General features: G+C 33.9%; 1 pseudogene across 1 annotated transcript; it reads left to right on the forward strand.

Annotated features, from left to right (window-relative positions):
• Positions 1-5,445: 5,445 nt before the first annotated feature.
• LOC149204173 (pathogenesis-related 5 protein Cup a 3-like) lies at positions 5,446-7,417 on the forward strand (annotated as a pseudogene). Its single transcript, XR_016251744.1, has 3 exons — positions 5,446-5,616; positions 5,721-6,106; positions 7,189-7,417. The product of XR_016251744.1 is annotated as a pathogenesis-related 5 protein Cup a 3-like (transcript).
• The last annotated feature ends 4,244 nt before the right edge of the window (positions 7,418-11,661 follow it).

Genomic DNA, 11,661 nt, shown 5'->3' on the forward strand with positions numbered 1-11,661 from the left:
GTACTTCATTTGTATATTTGCTTTGTGTGATTAAGGTTCTTCCATCATTTCTCCATACTTCAAGACCTAGACAATGATGCATCTCACCAAGATCCTTCATCTCGAATTCCTGTGATAACTTCATTTTTATATCTGTAATTAATTTATTAGCACTCCCTATTATCCCCATTTCTATCTGTTTTGACGTACAATTTAGGATCATTTTTACTCCTTTTAAATCCTTGCTGAAAGAAGAATTTGTCAATTTTCTCATACCAATTTCTAGGAGCCTGTTTCGGTCCATATAAGGCCTTTTTTAACTTGCATGCAAGATGTTCTTGTCCTTTCTTTACAAATCCTTCTGGTTGAACAAGATAAATCTCTTCTTTTAAGTCACCATTTAGAAAAGTTGACTTTACATCTAATTGATGTAGCTTCCAATCATATTTAGTTGTCAATGTTATCATTATTCTGATTGTATTCATTTTTGCAATCGGAGCAAAAGTATCTTCATAATCTATACCTTCTTTTTGTGAATAACCTTTTGCAACCAATCTTTCCTTATACTTGTCTATGCTACCATCTGCGTTAAATTTTGTCTTGTACAACCATTTTGATCCTATAGGGACTTTATTTTCAGGTAATTATGTTAATTCCCAAGTTTCATTTTTCATTATAGAGTCATATTCTTCTTTCATAGCTTCCATCCATTATTTATGATTTTTGGCTTGTTCATAATTTAAGGGCTCAAAAGACAGTCATTACTTGAGACATTAAAGCATAATCTTTATACCTGATGGGGGCTTGAATCTGTCGTGTTGACCTTCTTAGAGGTTCATTACTTTGTGGAGTACCTTCTCCTTTTCTTCTCTGTGCAGTTCCTTCATCACTTCTTTGTGGACTTTGATCCCTTGATGTGTCTTTTGGAATGTCCATGTGTTCTAGTTCTTGGGTTGATTCCACAACTTCTTCTTCTTCCTTAAAGTTTTCGTAAGAAGGCTGCCATGTATTATGTTCATCTTCTTTTACTTGTTTATCTACATACTCAGGAAATATAACATCTCTACTTGCAAAGACCTTGTGAGTACTTGGATCATATATTTTATATGCTTTTTGATAAGTGCAATATCCAATAAAAATACATTGGATGGCTTTGGTATCTAACTTTCTTCTATCCTCTTTAGGAATATGAGCAAAGGCCTTGCAACCAAATATCCTTAAATGAATAACTTTAGGTTTAAAACCATACAATGTTTCAAATGGTGTTTTGTGCTCAAGATACTTAGTAGGGATTCTATTTTTAAGATATACAGTTGTATTAATGGCTTCAGCCCAAAAGTTACTAGCAAGTCCTTTACCTTTTATCATACTTCTAGCACATTCAACTAATGTTCTATTCATTCTCTCAGCTACTCCATTTTGTTGAGGTGTATGTGGCACTGTAAATTGTTGCATAATTCCATTTTGCTTGCAATATTTGATAAAAACTCCTGAAGTGTATTCACCACCTTTATTTGATCGAAGAATTTTAATGTTCTTTCCTGTTTTCTTTTCAACCATATTGTTCAATTCTTTAAAGTATTCAAACACATGACTTTTGTTTCTTATAAAGTACACCGAGGTGTATCTAGTGCTATCATCAATAAACATAAGGAAGTAATATGCTCCACCAAGTGACTTAGTTTGCATTGGACCACATACATCAGTATGCACTAGTTCAAGTATTTCACGTTTTCTTCTATTTTCATGCACATGAAATTCTTCCCTATGTTGTTTTCCTAGTGCGCAACCTTCACATTCAAAGTGTTCTCCCTTAATAATTGGAGGACCTTCTACCATCAATTTATTTTGTAGTAACATTAGGTCATTATGATTTAAGTGTCCATACCTTTGATGCCAAAGTTCTATAGTTGACATGCCTATTGATGCCAATGCTTGATGTCCATTCTTCATTACATCCAACTTGTATAGGCCACCAGCTCTTATTCCTTTTGCAACAAATTTGTAGTTTTCGTGCACATCCTTTACCAGACAATGTGATTTCAAAAATTCAACTTTTAAATGTTGATATGTGATAGTAGAGACTGAAATTAAGCTCTTCTTTAATCCAGGAACATACACCACATTTTGAATTTGTTTTTCTTGTCCATTAGGCATCATAACACTTATATTACCATATCCTTTAATTTCATGTGATTTATTATCTCCTAAATAGATGTGTCCACCATTATTGATTTCATGATAAGTATCAAACCAATCTCTTTTGCATGACATATGGATTGATGCACCAGAATCTATAAACCAAGCATTATCATCATTAGTTTCTGCTGATAAAGCAGCATTGGACACAAATAATTTAAGCTTGCTAACATCTTGACTAATTGATTCATCTCTATCAACATAATTTCCTGAATGCTTTCTTTGTTTAAATTGATCAGACCTCCTTTTTATGCAATTCTTAGCAAAATGACTAGGTTTTCCATAGTAATAACACACATCATCTCTACTTGATTTGGCATTTGTCCTCGATAAAGGGGTACATTGAAATGATTTTACCTATGCCTTTTTGCCTTTATTTTTCTCCCACTGTTTTCCTTTGAAGGACTTCTTCCCTTTGGCCATCAATGCCAAATATGAATTAGGAGATTTTTGTTTAATGCTTCTTCTTCGCTCTTCTTCCTGCATAAGTATACCTGCCAACTCATCAAAAGTAGGAGCCTTCTCTCTAGCTGAAAGACCAGTTATAAACATTTGATATTCATTAAGCATTCCACTTAGTGTCACAGTAACCAAGTCTATACTAGATACTGATTCACCAATGTCACCTAATTTATCCTTTAGATCTTTAATTCTAGAAATGAAATCACTAACACTTTCATTTTCTTCCATCTTAATTGAAAGAAGCTTACTTTTTGAATACAATATTCGATTTGTAGTCTTCGTCTCATTAGTGTCCCATTTCTCCTTGGATGATTTGCACTCTCCAATGTGTGGAATAATGTTGTCCTTAATCGTCATCAACAAAAGCACCTTTTCTATGTTTTCTCATCACTCCCAATCTTGAATTACAACATCTATGGCTTGAGGGGACACTGGCTTAACTTTAGCTCCAGACACAATCACCCATGTATTGTTGCCTTCCATTAAAGTCTGCAACTTAAACTTCCAATTTGCATAATTCTCACCATCTAACTTGTTATATTCAGATAAATAAGATTCTGTCAATATATTAGCCATTGTCAATAAGCTTATAAATCCTTTTCCACCAAGATACAATTATTTTCACAATTTCAATAATTAATTTCCTTAACAATAATAGCCCTCTTCGCTTTTTCAATTTTTTTGGAACACAAATTAAATAATCACAACACTTTCCCCAACACCGAGGTTTATACCAATCAAAAACAGTAAATGTCGACTAAGCAAATCCAAGTCTTTTCCATTAATATTAACAAGACAGGTGTTATCCTCAAATCCTTTCAGTGAAGCAAGGCAGCCACTGAGCAGCGTTCCAGCCACATACAAATACTACCAAAAAGCAACCCAAGTCATAATTGACATTACAAACAGTCACATAAATAATATGTCACCGCCCTACTGGCAACTCATTACTACTAACTAGCTGCATAGGAAAAGATGCTACATGCTACTGTTGATCCCAAACATAAATCATGAACACTTATATAACCAATGGTCACAATACAATGAACCTATCAAGAATTGATCAGACAACCAAGCAGAAAATCATAATTCAGATCCACACAACCTATAATGCAAACATCAAAGCATAAGCTATCTAGCGTGCTTTGTCTCTGATGTTATCAATGCCTATCTAAAGACACCGTCAATCCTTCTTCGGAGCACATAGCTCTTCTCCTGGTGCGCAGCGCCTATCTGGTCATTGCTATATCCTCACTACACCATATATTTCCCAGCAGAGATAAACAAAACACTCGGCTGCAAGCACAAAATAGCCAGCAAGCACAAAACAAAACAGATTTCCCAACAACTAGTGAACAAAACGGACCAATTTTATGGCCAGCAAGCACAGAAACAACCTTACCAATATACTAGACACTTCAGGAAGTCTTGACTATACTTCCAGAGCCTTAGCTCCTGCGTACAACTCTCCTGAGCTCTGATACCAAATCAGAGATCATACATCAAAACACATGAACAGAACTTAGAACTTGTTTCCGTTTGATGACTGAACATGTATTTATAAATATCAGAAATCTTTCTAGAGTTGATGGGGTGGTGGCTTCTCCAGGAAGCTTGCCCATTTGTCAATGCGTTCGCCGAATTCTAGAAACTACCTGCTGAATTCTCTAGAGATGGCTAGCTATTGCATTAATGGCAGTGGTTGGAATTATCAGAGAGAAGAGACTCATAAACACCGCACATAGCTTAGAACTTCACAACATGCAACTTCATTCACTGATCAGGTACTTATACAGGACAGAAAAAGTTCTGGAGATTGATTGGGGCAGTGGCTTCTGTAGGGAGCTTGCCCATTATCAACAAATTCTAAAACCTGCATTAAATCTCCTTCCAACAAGAATTATCATTGTTTTCCAACTAGTGGAAGGGTATAACCACGAGAGCCGCATGATGATTCAATGTTACACTATAACAAGTGACTTAAAATCTTGGTATAACCGCGAGAACCGCATGATGATCCAATGTTACACTATAACAAGTGACTTAAAATCTTGGGTTTTAAGGATTGCGTATGGTGTTAACCAAATCTTTTGAATATTATCCGCAATCATTTTTTTGTTTTTGTTTTTTTAATATAGCCGCTTCAACTTCCGCTGTACCACAACACATGGACACATCAAAAACGTCTAGAAACATACACTTCCTGTAGCATCCCAGTTTTATAAAGGGTGGGGTCTCAAAATAAGACCGTCCCAGGAAAAGATGAATAAAACCGAGTTGTTGGTCTTTACTAAAATTGCATCCAATGCATAACTAAATTGCATCCTTCGACGAAAACAAATTACAGATGACACCTCTGAAAAGCCGAAAAGAAAGCCGAAAATAGCCACGTGGGCAGCGGTGGCTATGACAGTAATTGAATGGCCACACCTAAGTTACTGATTTTGGTAGGAGTTTACATGGATGATTAGTATTGAATCAAAATCAGAAAAATCTAGGTTACATACGAAACTTAAACCCTAGTAAAACTACTATTATATTCTGAAGTTCTGCCCATTCATGTCAATTTTATGGCCAAAAGAGGGCACACAAGTAATCTTTTTAACATGATTAGCTTACTCCGTGTCCGTGTTTACTGTAGCTCCGGAATTTTCCCCACCGCACGCCATGAAAAGACTATAATCTTATCTGAACTTCATTCGTGTTTCATACGCTACTACACGTGGTTCATGTTTGTGGGTTGCTGCTACCTTGTCTATATATATAGCGCGTGTCTCACCTGCGTTATTCATGGATAAAAACTGAGCAAGCTCATTTGCAACTGATTGCGCTGTGTTGGAGTAGTGTTGGTTCATTGCATTGTGCTTTAGTAGTGTTTAACTTGCTTTCTGGTGTTAGGAATGGGGGGAAGAACGATAACAGTTTCGGTTTCAATTGCAGCGACTGTATCTTTAGGATTAATGGTTTATCTTCAAGGTAAGGCCAAGGTGTTACTCTCTCGAATCTACTTTATTTTATTATTTTATTAGAATTACACAAATAAGCGATGACTAAATATGTGTTTTCTTTGCCAACTGGAGGAGTTGGAGCTACGAAATTTGTGATCCAGAATAAGTGTTCGTTCACTGTGTGGGCCGCGGGAATTCCCGTTGGTGGCGGTCAAGCGCTGGGGCAGGGCCAATCATGGAGTGTTGACGTGCCCGCAGGAACAAGCGCAGGCAAATTTTGGGGACGAACGGGCTGCTCTTTCGACGCCTCTGGTGAAGGCAGCTGCAACACTGGTGACTGCGGTGGCTTGCTCAGCTGTCAAGCCGCTGGACGACCTCCTGCAACGCTGGCTGAATATACTCTGAATGGGGCCAACAATCGCGACACGTATGACATCCATCTCGTTGATGGATTTAATCTCCCTCTCTCCATAACTCCCTCGGACAGTAGCTGCCCAATAGTTGACTGTAGCAGCAACATAAGTGCGAACTGCCCTACAGAATTGAAAGTGGTCGATGGGTGCGACTGTGATGCCCCTCGTGAGGTGTTAATATTGGTAAATTAGTAAGTTTAGCTGTGAGATGAACTCTGTTTGATGAAATATAAAAACTCTGTTGATTAGTATTGTTAACCAATATGTTAAATAATTGTGTTATCATTATTCAATCTGGATACATGATTAATTATGGCCAATCACTATGAAGGTGGTTAAACAAATAAAAAAACCCTAACTACCTTCAGGAGGCAGTTGAGACGCTCGAGGAAAAGGGGGAAAATGCCAAGTCTGGTTAGGATCAAATGGCAGAAAGAAAAAGAAATGCTATGTCCGGTAGTGATCGGATGGCATGTGTGTGAGGAAGAAAATTCCTGCACTCACTACGTTTGGTTAGGATCAGATAGCGAAATCTGGCATAGCCAGTGAGATTGCAGACGAGAGGATGTGCTAATGTGCTTGGGGGTGGAAGATCGAGGAGGATCTTCCTACGGACGGGTGGATGACAAGCATTACACACAGGTTTGCTATTAAACAGGGAAGGAATACTGAGCATACTAATTATGAATTTGCATTGTGGTTCTGTGTGTGCGCATAGAATAGTGAAGAGTATTCTATTCATTTCTTGACAGAGAAAAGAAAAACTGTTCTTATATATTCGGCAGAGACCGATACTATACTTATATTTAGGAATGCAAGTATTGAGCGAGTAAGAAATTGAAACCTCTGTAATACCGGCAGCAGAATAAACACCAAGCAGAAGGGAAATAGTAACTCTATTCTGTACTCTCATGCAGATAACATTTAGAGGAGAATCGAACCATAAGCAGACCAATAGTTTTCTATATCGTATTATAGCAGCATTAAACAATGGGAAGTCAACCATTAAACGAAATAAAGAGCAGGCCGAACACTCGTCGGCAAACATAATATAAGCTTTGGCAGGACAAAATACCCCTGCTATTATATAGGAAAAAACATAATAGCAACAACATAACTGCGAACTGTAGCAGCAACATAACTGCGAACTGCCTCTCTCCATAACTCCCTCGGACTGTAGCAGCAACATAACTGCGAACTGCCCTACAGAATTGAAAGTGGTCGATGGGTGCGATAGTGCTGGTGCCGCTCTTAATACTCCTCAACACTGCTGCACGGGAAACTACGCCAACAACTGCCCTCCTACCTAGTATTCCAAGTTCTTCAGGGGGCAGTGCCCACAGGCTTATAGACGATAATACTAGCCCCTCCACTTGCTCTTCTGGTACTATTTACAACATCGTCTTCTGCGCCTAATACCATCCTAGCTGTTAGGTAAACATATTTATTCTCCGTAGTACCATATTTCATAGTAATAAGGATACGCTAGTATGATACAGCGACTCCTATTCAATTGAAATGGCGTGGAATTCAATTGAGATTGAATGATTACGAGCCTTCGCTGGGATTCAATTGAGATTGAATCCCCTATACACTCTGTCATCATATTCAAAATCATAATAATACCGTTGCATTCACGTACATGCATGTTTCACGCAGTATATCGATGGTGATACAGTTGAGATTGATTGATGTTAAGACGCCCATAATTGATTACGATGTTGGAATTAATCTTCCGTTATGGAATTCATATTATCTTCCGAGCTGTTTTCACACAGATGCAAGTTCCAGGCAGCGTCGCAATCGATCATATCAGAATGTTATTAGATGTTAAAGTTCATTAACATTTTGGAGTTAAACTTTTGTTAACTTTTATTAATAAAGAGGTCATGGTTATTAAATTTTATTTCACTCCATTTAATTTATTATAGAAAAATTTAATGGGTAAATAGTTATAATATATTGGATTAATATCACATTTTAATGTTAATTCATTTTGAAATTGATTTTAGTATTTTATTTGTGTATATTTATAAAAATATTCTAAAATAGTTCATTTAGATTATTAAATTTTTATTTATTTAATATTATTGGTGATTAACTTAAAATTACAGAAATTTATTCCAAAATAAATATATAAACTAGGCATCATTTTTAATAATCATCAAAATAGTTACTCACATAATTATTTTGGAAATAATCATCAAAATAGTTACTCACATAATTATTTTGGAAATTGATTTTAGCATTTGATTTGACCATAATTGATCTATGTATATCAATTGAGTTTGTAAATATAATTAATCTTGGTTACCCTTCATTAACCATATTCTACCATTCTAATTATAAATATCTTGATTAATGACTATAATTGTTCATAAATGGCCATTATATTTTTAAAATATTATTTACAAAAATATTATTATTAATAATATGTATATTTATAATAATAATAATATTATTATCAATAATTTTAATTTGATTGCCTTTCATCGACCATATTAGACCATTCTAATTATAAATATCTTGATTAATGACTATAATTGTTCATAAATGACCATTATATTTTTAAAATATTATTTACAAAAATATTATTATTAATAATATGTATATTTATAATAATAATATTATTATTATCAATAATTTTAATATCAATATTAATACTAACATTTAATATTAGTGTATTATATTACATATTATAACATGTTTTAAATAACATTATATTAAATGTTACCGATAATAATAAAATTAATATTATATAAAGTTTAATATAATTAATATTATATAAAATTTAATATATATTTTTATCGCATTAATAATGCAATATTGTTAGTGTTATAATTAATGTAATAAAATATTAATACAACATTATTATAATTAATAATGTTATTATTTTAATATAAAATTAAAATAATTATAAAATTAAAGTACTGCTAAAGAAAAGTACGAGAATTTAATATTATTATAAATCTAATAAAACTTAATATTATTTTTATGTCGACGTCTCTCGGAAAACCACTTTTTTCTTCCGGAAAAATTCCCGAGTCTTAGATGACTTCGCTGTGCTCCGTCTGATTTGATCCGAGAGGATTGATATGTTTTCCACCTTTAGATTCAAATCTTGTCCTAACTACTTTGTAATAACGACTTTTCCTTTTGATTTATTTCAAAATTCTTTTTAGTATTATTGTGATCTATCTTCAATCCTAATTTTTTTTAGAGAAACGAATGCCAAAAAAGCCTCTATCAAAAGAGATTTGTTTTCCTTGGAACTGTTTTGAAAGATTTTTTTTTTGAACTGTTTTGATTAGCTATTAGCCAGGGGTTGTAGGCATGTTTTGCTTATCGCTATTAACGAGGCGTTGTAGGCATCTCTATGTGCTGCTTGCAACTTTCAGAAAAATAAATGTATAGACAAATGTGTGCTAGAGCCATATTCCCTATTTGCAGAAGTTTCTGCTGGTACACAGAGTCTCTTCTGCCACACCATGCCATTGAGTTACTAAAAGTTCAATTGATTTAATGTGCATTCTTTCTGAAAATGAATAGAATAAAAGAGTTTTATCCATCGTTTAATAACCATCTAACCAATTTTCATTCCAAATACTGTAATATTTATATACTCATAGAATATTTGCACTGTAAAATCATGGGTTTAATCGAACTCAGTAGGATAAGGGGAAAGAAGAGTACGTGACTTGAACAGTGATCTATGTCTGGATAAAACTGGTATTGTTGGGAGATAAGGGATTATACTTGAAATATATTTTAAGTGAAAAAAAGGAAATATTTCTTTACTATTTTCATATGAGTAAAATGTAATTTTTCTTTCTAGTAGCAGAATATTAAAAATACTAGCCCTAAGGGTTAGTTCAGTTGGTCAAAAATTGTGCCTCCGGAGGTCACATGATGGGTTAGGTCTTGCCACTAGGCCGATTAGCCCAGATTTTTCCGTGGACATAGCGACCACTCATTGACCATAATGTTCGTGAACCACAATTAAAAAAAATAAAAAATAAAACTGTCTAGTTGGATTTTTTTAAAATTTTGAAATCTCAACATTTATGATTAATAATATAATTATTGTGTTGCTTCTCTTCTAGATTTTGGAGCTTTAAAATTTTATGTTTAATAATTTATTGTGTAGTTAATAATTTGCTTTATTTTTATAAATGAATGATTTGGAATATGTTGAGGAATAGAAGAACTTTCATTAATCAGTTTGTATTTGTGCACTCTATTCATTCCATGTAAAATCTAGGGCTCCTCATAGTTAAAAGCTTATGCATAATAGTTTGTATTTGTGCACCCTATTCATTCCATGTAAAATCTAGGGCTCCTCATAGTTAAAAGCGTATGCATAATAGTTACAGGTTAATAGTTTATCTATCACATCCTTTTATAAATGAATGATGTAAAAAGTATTTGTGAATTCATAAAATTTAATTAATCCGTTTATATTATTTGTGCAATTATCCAGTTATTTGTGTTAATTCCCTGTAATTATGTAGGACTGCCCATAAATCAAGGTTTTTGCATAATAGAGACTTGCCCAAACCAATGCCAAAAAAGCCTCTGTCAAAAGAGATTTGTTTTTTTGGAACTGTTTTGCAATAGATTTGTTTTTTTGGGAATTGTTTTGCTAATATCTATAGCTATTAGCCAGGGGTTGTAGCATCTTTGTGTGTTGCTTGTGTGTTTCAGAAAAATAAATGTACATACAAATGTGTGCTCGCTCGCGCCATATATTTCCTGCTGGCTGAACATTAAAAGTTTTTGCTGAACGCCAGAAGGTTTTGCTTGCTGTTACAGAGTCTTCTGCCACGGCCATGCCATCAAATTACTGAAGGTTCAATTAATTTAATGTGCATTCTTTTCGAAAATGAATAGATGAATAGAATATAAGGGATACTGTTCATAGAATATTTGAACAGTAAAATCGTGGGTTTAATCGAACTCACTAGGGCAACGCAGGGGAAAGAGGAGTACGTGACTGAAAAGTGATCTATGTCCGGATATACACAGATATACTTTACCAAAAAAAAATAAAATATTGCCCTACTATTTTCATATATGGGTAAAACCTTATTCTTCTATTTTTTTCTTCTTATTAGCAGAATATTAAAAATACAGATAAAATGTCTTGCTAGAATTTTTATTTTTTTTACATCTGAGGAATCTTATTTTTTTAATTTTGGAATCTTAAAATTTATGATTAATAATATAACTATTTTGTTGGTTCTTTTCTTAGATTTTGGAGCTTTAAAATTTTATGTTTAATATTTTATTTGTGTAGTTAATAATTTGCTATGATTTGGAATATGTTGAAGGATGAAATAACTTTCATTAATCATTTTATTTTTGTGCAGTGCTCATTCTCTGTAAAATCCAAAACTCTTCATAGTTAAAAGCTTCTCCATAATGGTTACATGCCAAATGTAAAAAGGTTATCTGTCACACCATTTTATTTTTGTGCAGTGCTCATTCTCTGGAAAATCCAAGACTCTTCATAGTTAAAAGCTTCTCCATAATGGTTACATGCCAAATGTCAAAAGGTTATCTGTCACACCCTTTTATAAATTGTAATAACCCTGGTAACTTGTAATTTCCGGTAATTGCTGTGGTAAAAACAATATGGGTGACAACTTGTTATTAAAAGA

Source organism: Pinus tabuliformis, chromosome 1_2 (assembly GCF_031772625.1).
Source record: "Pinus tabuliformis cultivar Carrire ecotype Pingquan chromosome 1_2, CPIR1, whole genome shotgun sequence".
Lineage (NCBI taxonomy): Eukaryota > Viridiplantae > Streptophyta > Pinopsida > Pinales > Pinaceae > Pinus > Pinus tabuliformis.